The sequence below is a fragment of the Rana temporaria genome, chromosome 5 (assembly GCF_905171775.1).
Source record: "Rana temporaria chromosome 5, aRanTem1.1, whole genome shotgun sequence".
Lineage (NCBI taxonomy): Eukaryota > Metazoa > Chordata > Amphibia > Anura > Ranidae > Rana > Rana temporaria.
The window spans coordinates 6,348,595-6,363,071 of NC_053493.1; positions in this window are offsets into that span (position 1 = coordinate 6,348,595).

Consider the following 14,477-nt stretch of genomic DNA (forward strand, 5'->3'; position numbering starts at 1 on the left):
TGGGGTGAATCTGCCCGGGGGTCAGTTCATTGAGGGTTTCCGGTGGATATTCGGTGAACCCGAACCCTGGTTAGTAAATTCTGGACATTTTTTCTTGCTAATAGGGAATGATGGCTCTGAACCTGGAAGTGGGGTGAATCTGCCCGGGGTCAGTTCATTGAGGGTTTCCGGTGGATATTCGATGAACCCAAACCCTGGTTAGTACATTCTGGCAATTTTTTCTTGCTAATAGGGACTCCCCTGCAGCTAATCAAGAACAAATCATGCCTACCTAGTGGCCTTCCTGTCCAAAGCAGCTGAGGGAATGACGGCTCTGAACCTGGAAGTGAGGTGAATCTGCCCGGGGTCAGTTCATTGAGGGTCCAGCGAATATTCGATGGACCCGAACCCTGGTTAGTACATTCTGCCCATTTTTTCTTGCTAATAGTGACTACACTGCAGATAATCAAGAAAAAATCATGCCTACCTAGCGGCCCTTCTGTCCAGAGCAGCTGGGGGAATGACGGCTCTGAACCTGGAAGTGAGGTGAATCTGCCCGGGATCAGTTCATTGAGGGTCCGGTGGATATTCGGTGAACCCGAACCCTGGTTAGTACATTCTGGAAATTTTTTCTTGCTAATAGGGAATGATGGCTCTGAACCTGGAAGTGAGGTGAATCTGCCCGGGATCAGTTCATTGAGGGTCCGGTGGATATTCGGTGAACCCGAACCCTGGTTAGTACATTCTGGAAATTTGTTCTTGCTAATATGCACTCCACTTCAGCTAATTAATAACAAATCATGCCTATCTAGCGGCCTTCCTGTCCAGAGCAGCTGAGGGAATGGCGGCTCTGAACCTGGAAGTGAGGTGAATCTGCCCGGAGTCAGTACGTTGAGGGTCCGGTGAATATTCGGTGAACCCGAACCCTGGTTAGTAAATTCTGTCAATTTTTTTTTGCTAATAGGGACTCCACTGCAGCTAACCAAGAACAAATCATGCCTAACTAGCGGCCTTCCTGGCCAGAACAGCCGGGAGAATGATGGCTCTGAACCTGGAAGTGGCAAATTGCTTCCCTGTTAACTCTCCTATGGGGTGATCGGTGAATGGATGTCGCTGATTTCACTCTGCCCTACCTGTAACCCCCTGCCATGGCTGCTCCAGGCCTGCAAGAGAGATAACTGAGTCCAGAAAACATGGCGGACGGGGGGGGGGTTGAATTCTGCGCCGGCGTATCCTTACGCCGATTCACAAAGGCACATACGCTTTAAAAATAGGCTTCCTCCGCCGACGTAACTTGATTGCGGCGGCGTAGAATTGTGTGCAATCTGACGTTGGCCGCTAGGGGGCGCTTCCGTTGTTTTCGGCGTAGAATATGCAAATTACCTAGATACGCCGATTCACAAACGTACGTGCGCCCGGCGGTAGTTTTTTACGTCGTTTGCGTAAGTCGTTTTCGCCGTAACGTTGCTCCTGCTATTAGGAGGCGCAGCCAATGTTAAGTATGGACGTCGTTCCCGCCTCGAAATTTGAATTTTTGGCGTCGTTTGCGCAAGTCGTTCGCGAATAGGGCTGGACGTAATTTACGTTCACGTCGAAACCAATAGGTCGTTACGCCGTACTTGGAAGCAATGCACACTGGGATATGTACACGGACGCCGTTCGTAAATCACGTCAGGTCATCACATATTAGCATAAAACACGCCCCCCCCTTCCCCATTTGAATTACGCGCGCTTACGCGGGCCCCATTTACGCTACGCCGCCGCAACTTACGGAGCAAGTGCTTTGTGAATACTGCACTTGCTCCTGTAAGTCATGGCGGCGTAGCGTAAATACGATACGCTGCGCCGCCGTAACAAGAAGCGCAGGTACATGAATCTACAGCAGTGTTGGGAGACACAACTCTAGTCCCTGTATGGAAAGGTGGCTCCATAGGACGCTGCAAGAGAAAGGAGACCCCCCTGAAACAGGGAACCCGAGGCAGCGGTCATGTCACCGACTTAAACTGGAGCGTAGGCAAAGAAAAAGCTGCATAGTCAGTAAGTAATTAAAATCAGCGGCTGAAAGTGATAAAAAACTGAGGGTTTAATATGACAATATAAATACAGTAGCAGCGCATCACCCTGATTCATTACAACTTGCAAAAGAAAACTTTTTGTAGGAGGTTTTGGCGGTGACACCGGATTTCTAACATCTAGAGGAACCTTTACCAAAAAAATATAAAAAAAATAAAGCTAAAGCCGCCAACGTCGTACAAATTGCCCATAAGTACAACAGTACAGGTCATAAGCTTCTTCTTTTTTTTTTTCTTGCATTGCCGCACTGCATTTTTTGTTTATTAAAAAGTTTATTAAAATGCCGAAAGAGTGAGCAAAACACTTCAAAACTCCACCCCCCCCCCCGCATTCCCATCACCCCCCCCCCCCCCCCCCCCCCCCCGGGCAGGACGGAGCCAGGGCACCAGAACAGGCCTCCCAACTATGAGGCACAATGCAGGATTTATTCCTTAGAAATTTTTAGGTAGATTCACAGAGAAAGGCTTAAACTTGCGGCGGCGTAGCTTAGCGTGTTTAGGCTACGCCGCCGTAAGTTAGCTAGGCAAGTACATGATTCTCAATGTACTTGCCTGCTAATATACGGCGGCGTAGCCTAAAGCGGGCGGGCGTAAGGGCGCCAAATTCAAATGTGTTGGAGGGGGGCGTGTTTTTTGGTACGTTTTGAGGCTTGACCTCACATTTTTTAAGGTTTTTTTTTTTAATGCACATGCGCCGGGTGACTACATCTCCCAGTGTGCATTGCGGCTAAGTACGGCGCACGGGCCTATTGATTTCGACGTGGACGTAAACAACGTAAATCCCGATTTGCGGACGACTTACGCAAACAACGTAAAAAATTTGAATCTCGCGGCGGGAACGGCGGCCATACTTTAACATTGTTATTCCACCTAATAGATGGTATAACTTTAGGCCTGCTAATGCCTTAAGGAAACGGCGTAAAACTACTGCGGCGGCCGGGCGTACATTCGTGAATCGGCGTATTAACTCATTTACATAGTCTACGCCGACCGCAATGGAAGCGCCACCGAGCGGCCATCCGAAAAATTGAAACCTAAGATAGGACGGCGCAAGCCGTCTTATCTTAGATATGTTTAAGCGTATCTCTGTTTGAGAATACACTTAAACATAGGTCGGCGCAGATTCTGAGTTAGGTCGGCTTATCTACTGATAAGTCGGCCTAACTCTTACTGAATCTACCTATTTGTAGCTGACGTTGAGCTTTGGAAACGTTGTTGTGTGGCATCTTTAGAGTGTCAGCTCACCGGAATAGGCGGCAAACTTTGAGCCACGACACAGGTGTTACCCTGCCACACTCAATGTAAAAGTCACCAACAGGTATCAGAAGACTACCCAGGCGCTCACCATTCCTGCCACAGGACCTGCACCAGTATCCAGTCTTCACCCATCATGGCAAGCCATGTATCACTTGAACCTTCAGAGACTTGTAGCTAGATTCAGGTAGAGTTAGGTCGGCGTATCAGTAGAGTATCAGTAGATACGCCGACCTAACTCTGAATCTGCGCCGACCTATGTTTAAGTGTATTCTCAAACAGAGATACGCTTAAACATATCTAAGATACGACGGCTTGCGCCGTCCTATCTTAGATTGCAATATTTAGGCTGGCCGCTAGGTGGCGCTTCCATTGCGGTCGGCGTAGAATATGTAAATCCATAGATACGCCTATTCACGAACGTACGCCCGGCCGACGCAGTACAGATACGCCGTTTACGTAACGCTTTAGCAGGCCTAAAGTTATTCCATCAAATAGTTGGAATAGTAAGGTTAAAGTATGGCCGCCGTTCCTGCTTCGAAATTCGAAAATGTTACGTCGTTTGCGTAAGTCGTCCGTGAATAGGGATTTACGTCGTTTACGTCCATGTCGAAATCAATAGGCCCATGCGGCGGACTTAGCCGCAATGCACACTGGGAAATGTAGGCGCCCGGCGCATGCACAGTTAAAAAAAAACGTCAATCACGTCGGGTCAAAGCATATTAACATAAAACACGCCCTTTCAGCCGAATTTGAATTAGGCGCGCTAGCGCCCGCCGCATTTACGCTACGCCGCCCTAAGTTAGGAGGCAAGTACTTTGAGAATACAGGGCCAAATCCTCAAAAGAGATACGACGGAGTAACTGCTGTTACTCCGTCGTATCCCTGGTCCTAACTATGGAACTGATCCACAGAATCAGTTTCCCATAGTTAGGACGAAGATCCGACATTTGTAATTGAATTACACTGCCGAATCTTAGGATGCAGTACCGCATCCGCCGCTGGGGGCATTTTGTGTCGAAATGCCGCCTCGGATATGCAAATTAGGACTTACAGAGATCCACAAAGCTTTTCAGCTTAGTTTTTTCTCCGTAAGTTTTATTTTGCAAACGCAAAATTAGGGCTGCTTTTACATGGTGTAAACTGTTTGCACCTTGTAAAAACAGACCTTTCTTGCTAGCGACGCGATTTTTTTTAAATGAAATTTTTTTTTTTTGGCGCCGTATCTTTTTTTTTACCCGACGCAACTTTATTGTCCCGTCGCGATCCACAAAGCCCGGCGTAACGCAATTTCGCGCTATGCACGTCGGGAAAATGACGTCACGAGCATGCGCAGTACGGCCGGCGCGGGAGCGTGCCTCATTTAAATGGGAATCGCCCCCTGGAGAAGAGGAACGCCTTGCGCCGGCCGGATTTAAGTTACACCGCTCAAAATTTCTAGGTAAGTGCTTTGTGGATCGGGCACTTAGGTAGAAATTTTGCGGCAGTGTAACTTAAATAGGAAAAATTACGTTACGCCCACTGGCTGAGGATTTGCCCCATAGTACTTGCCTCTCTGACTTAAGGCGGCGTAGCGTAAATACGCTAGGCTACGCCGCCTTATAGTTGCGCGTCGCCACTACCTGAATCTAGCTAATGATGCCCCCTATCTGAGGACCACTGCCCTGGACCAGTATAGCGTCCTGCCGCCAAAAAATGTCCTCTGCAATGCAGGATCCAGCGTGTGTAGGCAGGTGCAGTCTACTTTCTCCACAGTAGGTGGTGCTCCGCCATCTTCTCGGCCTGAAGATGGAGAGGAAGTCAGGAGGAACAAGGTTCATGGGTCACTAGGGAAGCTATCCTATTGGATGCTGCTGCCCCACATAACTCAGCCATGTCAGTGCCAGAGCTCCCAACTGTCTCTGATTTCGAGGGAGTGTCCCTGATTTGGAGCAATGTCCCTCTGTCCTTATTTCCTCCTCATTTGTCCCTCATTTTGGTCTGATCTATATAGATGTATAAAAATGCACTTTTTAGCTATCAAAAAGTATTTCCCAGTGCTAAACCTTTCATCTGATTTCTAAATTGCTGCGTTTGTAAATTCCAAAAGCCAATATAAAGCAGTGGCGGCCCGTCCATAGGGGGAGCCCGGGCGCCGCCCCCCCCCTCCTGTAGTCATAAAAAAACACAAAAAAAAACGGGCCCTTTAAGGCTTTTAAAAATTTGTTTTGCAGCGCCGCGCAAATAACATACACTCATTCATTGCATTGCATGTTATTGTGGCCAGCCTATTCAGATAACCGGACATTGGGCGCCGATTATCTGAATAAGGACAGGTATCAGAGCCAGCTGCTCTGATAGGCTTTCCCAGTACAGCCCTTCAGCTCCCGGATGTCTTATCCTCGGAACGTAGGTGGGCTACGTCCCTTGGATAAGACTGACGGCCGTCTCAGCCAATCAGGTTCACTGATTCTGGTTATCGGTAACCTGATTGGCTGAAGCGTCATCGAGGGCGGCAGAAGACATCGAGGGACCGTGGAAGGAGGATGGCGAACCCCAGAAAGGTAAGTGCCGGGCAGGGGGGGGGGGTTTGGGCAATCTGACTGGCAGCATTTTACAGGGCACAGCGGGGACAATTGATGTGGGCACAGTGGGGACAATTGATGTGGGGACAATTGATGTGGGAACAGTGGGGACAATTGATGTGGGCACAGTGGGGACAATTGATGTGGGAACAGTGGGGACAATTGATGTGGGCACAGTGGGGACAATTGATGTGGGCACAGTGGGGACAATTGATGTGGGCACAGTGGGGACAATTGATGTGGGCACAGTGGGGACAATTGATGTGGGCACAGTGGGGACAATTGATGTGGGCACAGTGGGGACAATTGATGTGGGCACAGTGGCGACAATTGATGTGGGCACAGTGGGGAAAATTGATGTGGGCACAGTGGGGACAATTGATGTGGGCACAGTGGGGACAATTGATGTGGACACAGTGGGGACAATTGATGTGGGCACAATGGCGACAATTGATGTGGGCACAGTGTCGACAATTGATGTGGGCACAGTGGGGACAATTGATGTGGGGACAATTGATGTGGGCACAGTGGTAACAATTGATGGCATGGCACAGTGGCTGCGTTTGATGGCACAGTGGCTGCGTTTGGCATGGCACAGTGGTGACAATTGATGGGCACAGTGGTGACAATTGATGGCACAGTGGCGACAATTGATGGCACAGTGGCGACAATTGATGGCACAGTGGCGACAATTGATTTTTTGTCTTTTTTTTTTTTTTTTCATTTGTTTGCGCCCCCCTAAAAATTTTGAGCACCAGCCGCCACTGATATAAAGGAATAGTAGTGATAAAAAAAAAAAAAGCAGGGTTTTACCAATCTTATTTTTTTGTACAATTCTCCTTTAAGGGGACGTGCCAAGGGGTGTGTCCTATGCCTGCATACTTTTGCTGATAGGTGTCCCTCATTCCCCATCTCAAAAAGTTGGGAGGTATGTCCAGGGCCGTCTTAATAGCATCATGGGCCCCTGGGCAAAGTAATGCACTATGGCCCCTTCCAGCTTGCCCCAATTTATGCCCCTACTTTCATGAAATAAAGTATAAATAGTTGATAGAATTAAACATATGTTCATTAGTAATTTCAATAAAATCGATTTTACAAAAGAAAAACATTCCATAAATCAAAGACTAGTCAGCACAAAGGGCACGGTCTAGGGGGGCAGGTCAGGTGGGCACAATAGTGGGCTCAGGAGGGCACAGTATAGGCTCTGGGACGCTTCCCGAGACAAGACCCTATCAGGACAGTTTAGTAAAAAGCGTGACTGTCCCAGCAAATCCAAGACAGTTGGCAAGTATGATGTAATGCAAGATTGTGGGGCCCCCCCATGTTCCTGGAGCCCCTGGGCAGTGCCCAGGAGAGCCCTTGCATTAAGATGGCTCTGGGTGTGTCAGTGCTGGTGAAAGGTTTCTGACGAGGAGGCTAAGCGTAGGGCCTAATCTCTTCTTACCGACTCCCGGTTGGGACCAGACAGCCGGGCCGTACTCTGGTCCCCCCCGCAAGAGCTAACCCCCCTCTGGAAGCGCTCTCCCAAGGTGGTTAGCTTGTGATACAGTGGCGGCTATAGTGGCCAAGTGTATGACTCAGTCCCGCCCCCCCTGGCGCGCAGCGTCATTGGTTTGATTGACAGCAGCGGGAGACAATGGCTGCACTGCTATCAATCTCCAATGAAGAGCTGCCTCAAGCTGGGGGAAAGCATTGTGGGATCGTGCCCATCCTGTGTCTCTGTGTGCGCCCCCACATCCCCCGCCGCGCGATCGTGTCAGGCCCGGGCCGGCCGGTAATTGAGGCTGTGGCTTTGCGGCCTTCTGTAAGCCTATGCTTCCTTCTGTGATCTGGCGCCATCTTGTGGTGGCCGTTGGCATGATAAGTAAACCAGCAACGCTAATGGAGCTTCCCCAGTGTTTATTTCACTGCCATCTCCTTCCCTCTAATTAGAGCCCCCAAATGATATATATTTTTTATTCTAACAAACCTAGAGCATGGGTCTTCAAACTACGGCCCTCCAGTTGTTCAGGAACTACAATTACCATCATGCCTAGTCATGTCTGTGAATTTCAGAATTTTACAATGCCTCATGGCATGTGTAGTTCCGCAACAGCTGGAGGGCCGTAGTTTGAGGATCCCTGACCTAGAGAATAAAATGGCGCTCGTTGCAATACTTTCTGTCACACCGTATTTGCGCAGCGGTCTTACAAGCGCACTTTTTTGGGGAAAAATACACTTTTCTAAATTAAAAAATAAGACAACAGTAAAGTTAGCCCTCTGTCGAAGTCCTATGACGAAACGCGTCAGGGCGTGGCTACTCACGACGCTCAGGAAGTGACGCTTGCGCTCCACCAGGGCCTCGGCTGGAACCAGAAGTTGTTAGTCTCTCTGAGACTGAAGCAGGACCAGCACGACGCTTCACCTATCATACAGGAGTTGGTGACTATGCGCTTGTTAATCATTTATATTGTACGTTTAATGTTTGAAGGGGTTTTTTACATCTGTGGGCTACTAATATCTTTAATCCATTAAAAACGGAATTATGCTATGGCACTGTTTTTGTCTTTTTTTGGCTTAATTGGGAGCTTCCACACAGATGTGTTTGATTACCCTGCTTGAAGGATTATTATCAGTCTGGAGTTACATATACATCGCCTTATATTACTTTTACTTTTTGGTAAGTGCGTACCCCAGAGGGGGCTTATTTTGTCCCACGTGGTGTCTCTTGAGGAGTTCGGGTGGAAGGTGCTTACTGTCTGTCCTTTCTTAAAGTGGACCACACTCTTTCTGGAACTTTTGCCTCTACTGATTGATTTCCTTCACGCAATTTTTGAAGTGTAGAAGTGGTGCCTGGGGCATCTACACCAGAACTGTCACTATTAGCGCTGTTTGTGATTGTATTATTTGTGCATTTATGCTCTTTTAATTGTGATCATTTTTTATCAAGTAAAGTTAGCCCAATTTTTATTTTATATTGTGAAAGATGATGTTACGCCGAGTAAATTGATAAACAACATGTCACGCTTCAAAATTGCGCCCGCTCGTGGCATGGCGACAAACTTTTACCCATTAAAATCTCCATAGGCGACGTTTAAAAAATTCTACAGGTTGCATCTTTTGAGCTACAGAGGAGGTCTAGGGCTAGAATTATTGCTCTCGCTCTACCGATCGGGGTGATACCTCACTTGTGTGGTTTGAACAGCGTTTTCATATGCGGGCGCTGCTCAAGTATGCGTTTCGCTTCTGCGCGCGGGCTCGTCGTGACGGGGCGCTTTAAAAAAAAAATTGTTTTTGTTTTCTTATTTATTTTTATTTATTTTATTATTTTTTACACTGAAAAAAAAAAATGGATCACTTTTATTCCTATTACAAGGAATATAAACATCCCTTGTAATAGAAAAAAGCATTACAGGTCCTCTTAAATATGAGATCTGGGGGTCAAAAAGATGTCAGATCTAATATTTAGACTTAAATGCAAAAAAAAAATTTTTTTTTTGAAAAAATGACATTTAGAAAATATTGCTTTAAGATGCATGGGCGGGACTGACGTTTTGACGTCACTTCCGCCCTGCTATGCTATGGGGGCGGGTGGGGGCCATCTTGCCCTCACTCGTATCCCAGCTGAGGAGAGGAAAGGACCCCATCGCCTCCGCCGCTCCCGACGGCTCCGCTAAGCGGCGGAAGGCGCGGGAGAGCGGCGGGAGGTGGGGGGACCCTCTCCCCCTTCACCCGGGAGGTGGGGGGGCCCTCTCCCGCCACCGATAATGGCGATCTTGCGGCGAATGCGCCGCGGAGACCACTGTCATCGTTTAAAGGACCGCTCACAGTAAAGATAGATATCTCGGTTGTGGCAGCAGCTGCTGCCGTTACGAGATATCCATCTTTAAAAAAAAGGACGTATATGTACATGAGCGGGTCCTTAAGTGGTTAATTAGCTCATGTAAATTTATATTTCAGGTCACACAGGTTGTATTGTTAGGGTAATATGATCAGGACGGGGGGGGGGGGCTACTTTTCAAGTGTATAAAAAGCCTGTATCCTTGTCCAATAAAACTTTCCATGATTCAGTTTTGTAACTGAGCTAGTATCGCCTGGTCCTGAAGTGGTTAATTAGCTCATGTAAATTTATATTTCAGGTCACACAGGTTGTATTATTAGGGTAATATGATCAGGACGGGGGGGGGGACCTACTTTTCATGTGTATAAAAAACCTGTATCCTTGTCCAATAAAACTTTCCATGATTCAGTTTTGTAACTGAGCTAGTCTCGCCTGGTTCTTGGTTACAATATGTGGCTGTAATATCTGATAACTGAAGGTCGAGACTGGAGAAATCAGTGTACTGACGGCAGAGGCGGCTCTTTAATTAGGCAAATTAGGCGTCCGCCTAAGGCCTCGCACTCACAGGGGCCTCGCGGCCACCTAACTTGCCCAATGCATTACCCCAGTTTTGAGGGACAGGGGAACTTGACGCTGCTGTGCTCAGGCAGCGTTAAGAGTCCCTAACAACCAGTGTCACCAACCCTTTTAACGTCAATGACCCTGCATGCCATCAGTCAATGTCATCACAAGGGGGCGGGTTCACCAGGTGACATCACCAGACGGCCCCCGCCCTTAGTTATTAACCGGTTGCCGACCGCCGCATGTATATGTACGTCCACAGAATGGCACGTACAGGCATATGGGCGTACATGTACGTCCCCGCCTTTCCGCGTGTTGGGGGTCCGATCGGGACCCCCCCGGTACATGCGGCGGTCGGTAACCCGCGGGGAGCGATCCGGGGCGACGGCGCGGCTATTCGTTTATAGCCGCCCCCTCGCGATCGCTCCTTGGAGCTGAAGAACGGGGGAGAGCCGAATGTAAACACGGCTTCCCCGTGCTTCACTGTGGCGACTGCATCGATCGAGTGATCCCTTTTATAGGGAGACTCGATCGATGACGTCAGACCTACAGCCACACCCCCCTACAGTTGTAAACACACACTAGGTGAACCCTAACTCCTTCAGCGCCCCCTGTGGTTAACTCCCAAACTGCAACTGTCATTTTCACAATAATCAATGCAATTTAAATGCATTTTCTGCTGTGAAAATGACAATGGTCCCAAAAATGTGTCAAAAGTGTCTGATGTGTCCGCCATAATGTCGCAGTCACGAAAAAAATCGCTGATCGCCGCCATTAGTAGTAAAAAAAAAAAATAATAATAAAAATGCAATAAAACTATCCCCTATTTTGTAAACGCTATAAATTTTGCGCAAACCAATCGATAAACGCTTATTGCGATTTTTTTTACCAAAAATATGTAGCAGAATACGTATCGGCCTAAACTGAGGAAAAAAATGTTTTTTATATATTTTTGGGGGATATTTATTACAGCAAAAAGTAAAAAATATTGAATTTTTTTCAAAATTGTCGCTCTATTTTTGTTTATAGCGCAAAAAATAAAAACCGCAGAGGTGATCAAATACCACCAAAAGAAAGCTCTATTTGTGGGGGGAAAAAGGACGCCAATTTTGTTTGGGAGCCACGACCGCACGACCGCGCAATTGTCAGTTAAAGCAACGCAGTGCCGAATTGCAAAACCTGGCCTGGGCATTTAAAGAGCAGGATCTGGGGGCCGCCTTGTTAAAGGGGGCTTCCAGATTCCGATAAGCCCCCCTGCCCGCAGACCCCCCACAACCTCCGGCCAGGGTTGTGGGGAAGAGGCTCTTGTCCTTGAATTATTTTTCCCATCATGGGAGTGAGTGGAGCCCCATGTCAAGTTTTGCCTCAGGCCTCACAAAGCCTAGAGCCGCCTCTGACTGACGGAAGCACTCAGGTGGAGAGCGATGGGGGGTTCTGTGACATACTGCTCCGCTCACAGCCCCGCTAATACTCTCCTGAGCACCCTCTTGATCCAGCAAGCAAAACCTAGTGCTCAGAGGCACAGCATAACCCCTCAGCATTTTCAGAACAGGCCGGGTGAGTATTTAAAAAGTATTATTTATTGAAAAATACAGTAATGAAACAGTAGAAAAACTAAACCCCAATTTCAGTACAAAGATACAAGCATAACTGTAATTGCCCTCTAGTGTGAAGTCTTGATCCAGCAATGTGCGCGGGAGCCTCCCGGGTCCCTCTCTCCTCATTGGCTGAGACACAGCAGGGGGAGCCATTGGCTTTCACAGCTGTCAATCACAGCCAGTAAGCCAATGAATAGAGGGGGGGGGCAGGGCTGAGCCCCGGCTCTATGTGTCTTATGGATGCATAGGGCAGGGCTCGGGAGCGAGCACGCACCAGGGCCCCCCATGCCAAGCAGCTTGCTATTGGGGGCACTGGTCAAGGGGGAGGAGCCAGGAGCGCCGGCGGGGACCCAAGAAGAAGTGGATCTGGGCTGCTCTGTGCAAAACCATTACACAGAGCAGATGAGTATAACATGTTTGTTATTTTAACCTTTAACCACTTCCCGCCTGGCCTATAGCAGAATGATGGCCGGTCTGTAGTTCAGTTATCCTGACTGGACACGTCATATGACGTCCAGCAGGATAACAGCCGCTGCGCGCCCATGGGGGCGTGCATTTCGCAGCGATCGGTGGTGTGGTGTGTCAGACTGTAACGGACACAGGCATGCTGCCGAGACAGTTATAATCTTCGTGCAGGGGGACTACAAGGAACTGCATGGCTTGTCACAAGTGGAGGTACCGCATTGTATTCTGAGCTCAAAGGGTTAATTGGACAAGTTTCTTTTCATTGTTGAATGCTAATGTACTCTTCGCATAGATAATGAACCCTCCTTTGTGTGCAGGTAAACAGCCCCCTGTGAGGTGTATGCTGATGGGGATTATGTGTGAGTGATAATTGTTTTAAAGGTTAATTGAATTCTATGTGCCTGGCCAGGAAATGTTAAGTGGGGTGAGGTGCCGAAGCGTCTAGAAACTGGCCAAGTGATTAATTCAAGGAGATGTCATTGTTTCAGGGGGTCTGTGTTGAAGCCCCCTACTGGGAAAAGGGGAGGGCAGAAACTGTCATTGTTCTTGTAACAGTTGTAACCAGATATAAGCAGGTGAAATATGCCAAATAAAGTCAGTCTGCTTGACCCTTCAAACGTAGCACGTCTCGTTTCTTGGAAGGGCGTTCGATGGGATATACCGGCGGTACCTGCATATCGCAGCTTGCCAGGGAAAAGGACGTCTCCAACGGCCGATACCCCTCACTACCAGTGGGTAGCCGTTACACAGACTTTACCAGGTGATGAGACGTGTCTAATCACAGCTGATCACGATGTAAACAGGAAGTGCCGTTGATCGGCCTTTCCTCACTTGTGTCTGACAGACGCGAGTAGAGGAGAGCCGATCGGCTGCTCTCCTGACAGGGGGGGGTCTGCGCTGATTGTTTAATAGCGCAGCCCCCCCTCCCTCGGATGCCTGCCCAGGACCACCAGGATGCCGCAATGGACCACCAGGAATGCCACCTACACCACCAGGGAAATGCCCTTTGTGCCCAGGCAGCTGCCAATCAGTGCCCATCCCCAATGCCTGCCAGTGCCATCAGTGATGCCTAAAAGTGCCATCTATCAGTGTCACGTATCAGTGCCCAGCAGTGCCGCCTATCAGTGCCCAGCAGTGCTGTCTATCAGTCCCACTCATAAGTACTCATCAGTGCAGCCTTTTAGTGCCCATCAGTGTCGCCTATCAGTGCCCACCAGTGCCACCCATGAGTGCCCATCAGTGCCGCCTATCAGTGCCCATCGTCAGTCCCCGTCAGTGCCACCTTGAAGGTGCCGCCTTATCGGTGCCGCCTTATCAGTGCCCGTCAGTGAAAACGTACTTATTTACAAAATTTTATAACGGAAACAACAAAATAATTTCAAAATTTTCTGTCTTTTTTATTTGTTTAGCAAAAAAAAAAAAAAAAACGCAGAAATTATCAAATACCACCAAAAGAAAGCTCTGTTTGTAGGAACAAAATGATAACAAAAATCTGTTTGGTTTCAGTGTAGCACGACTGCGCAATTGTCATTCAAACAACGACAGCGCAGAAAGCTGAAAATCGGCCTGGGCAGGAAGTATCCGGTATTGAAGGGGTTAAAATCACTTAATTATTGCTTTAAGGAGGAACTCTAGCCAAAGTTTTTTGGGGTATTAGCAATGTGTCTGATTAGCCTTACCCCTTGGAGATGATGTGCGGACTCTGAATTGCTTCCATCCACTAATCATCAAAGCAGAGAACCGGGGTGGGGGGGGGGTGCTGCCGTCTGAAATCGGGGGGGGGCTGCCGCGAATTGTGAAACTGGGGGGGGGGGGGATTTGAGAAGTGGGAGGGTGCAGCAACAAAAGGGGGGTTGCCCTGGGGACCTCTGGGCCCTTTAATAAAAACAAAAAAATATATATAAAAAAAAATGTTATAAAAAAAAAAAAATAGGGGGGGGTAGCCATCCGGGGCCCTGGGGACCTCTGGGCCCTTTAATAAAAACAAAAACAAAAATATTAAAAAAAAGAGGGGGGTTGCCATCCGGGGCCCTGGGGACCTCTGGGCCCTTTAATAAAAACAAACAAATATATATATATATATAAAAAATGTATCTATTTTTTTTATAAACAATGGGGGATTGCCATACAGGGCCCTGGGGACCTCCGGGCCCCTTACAAAATT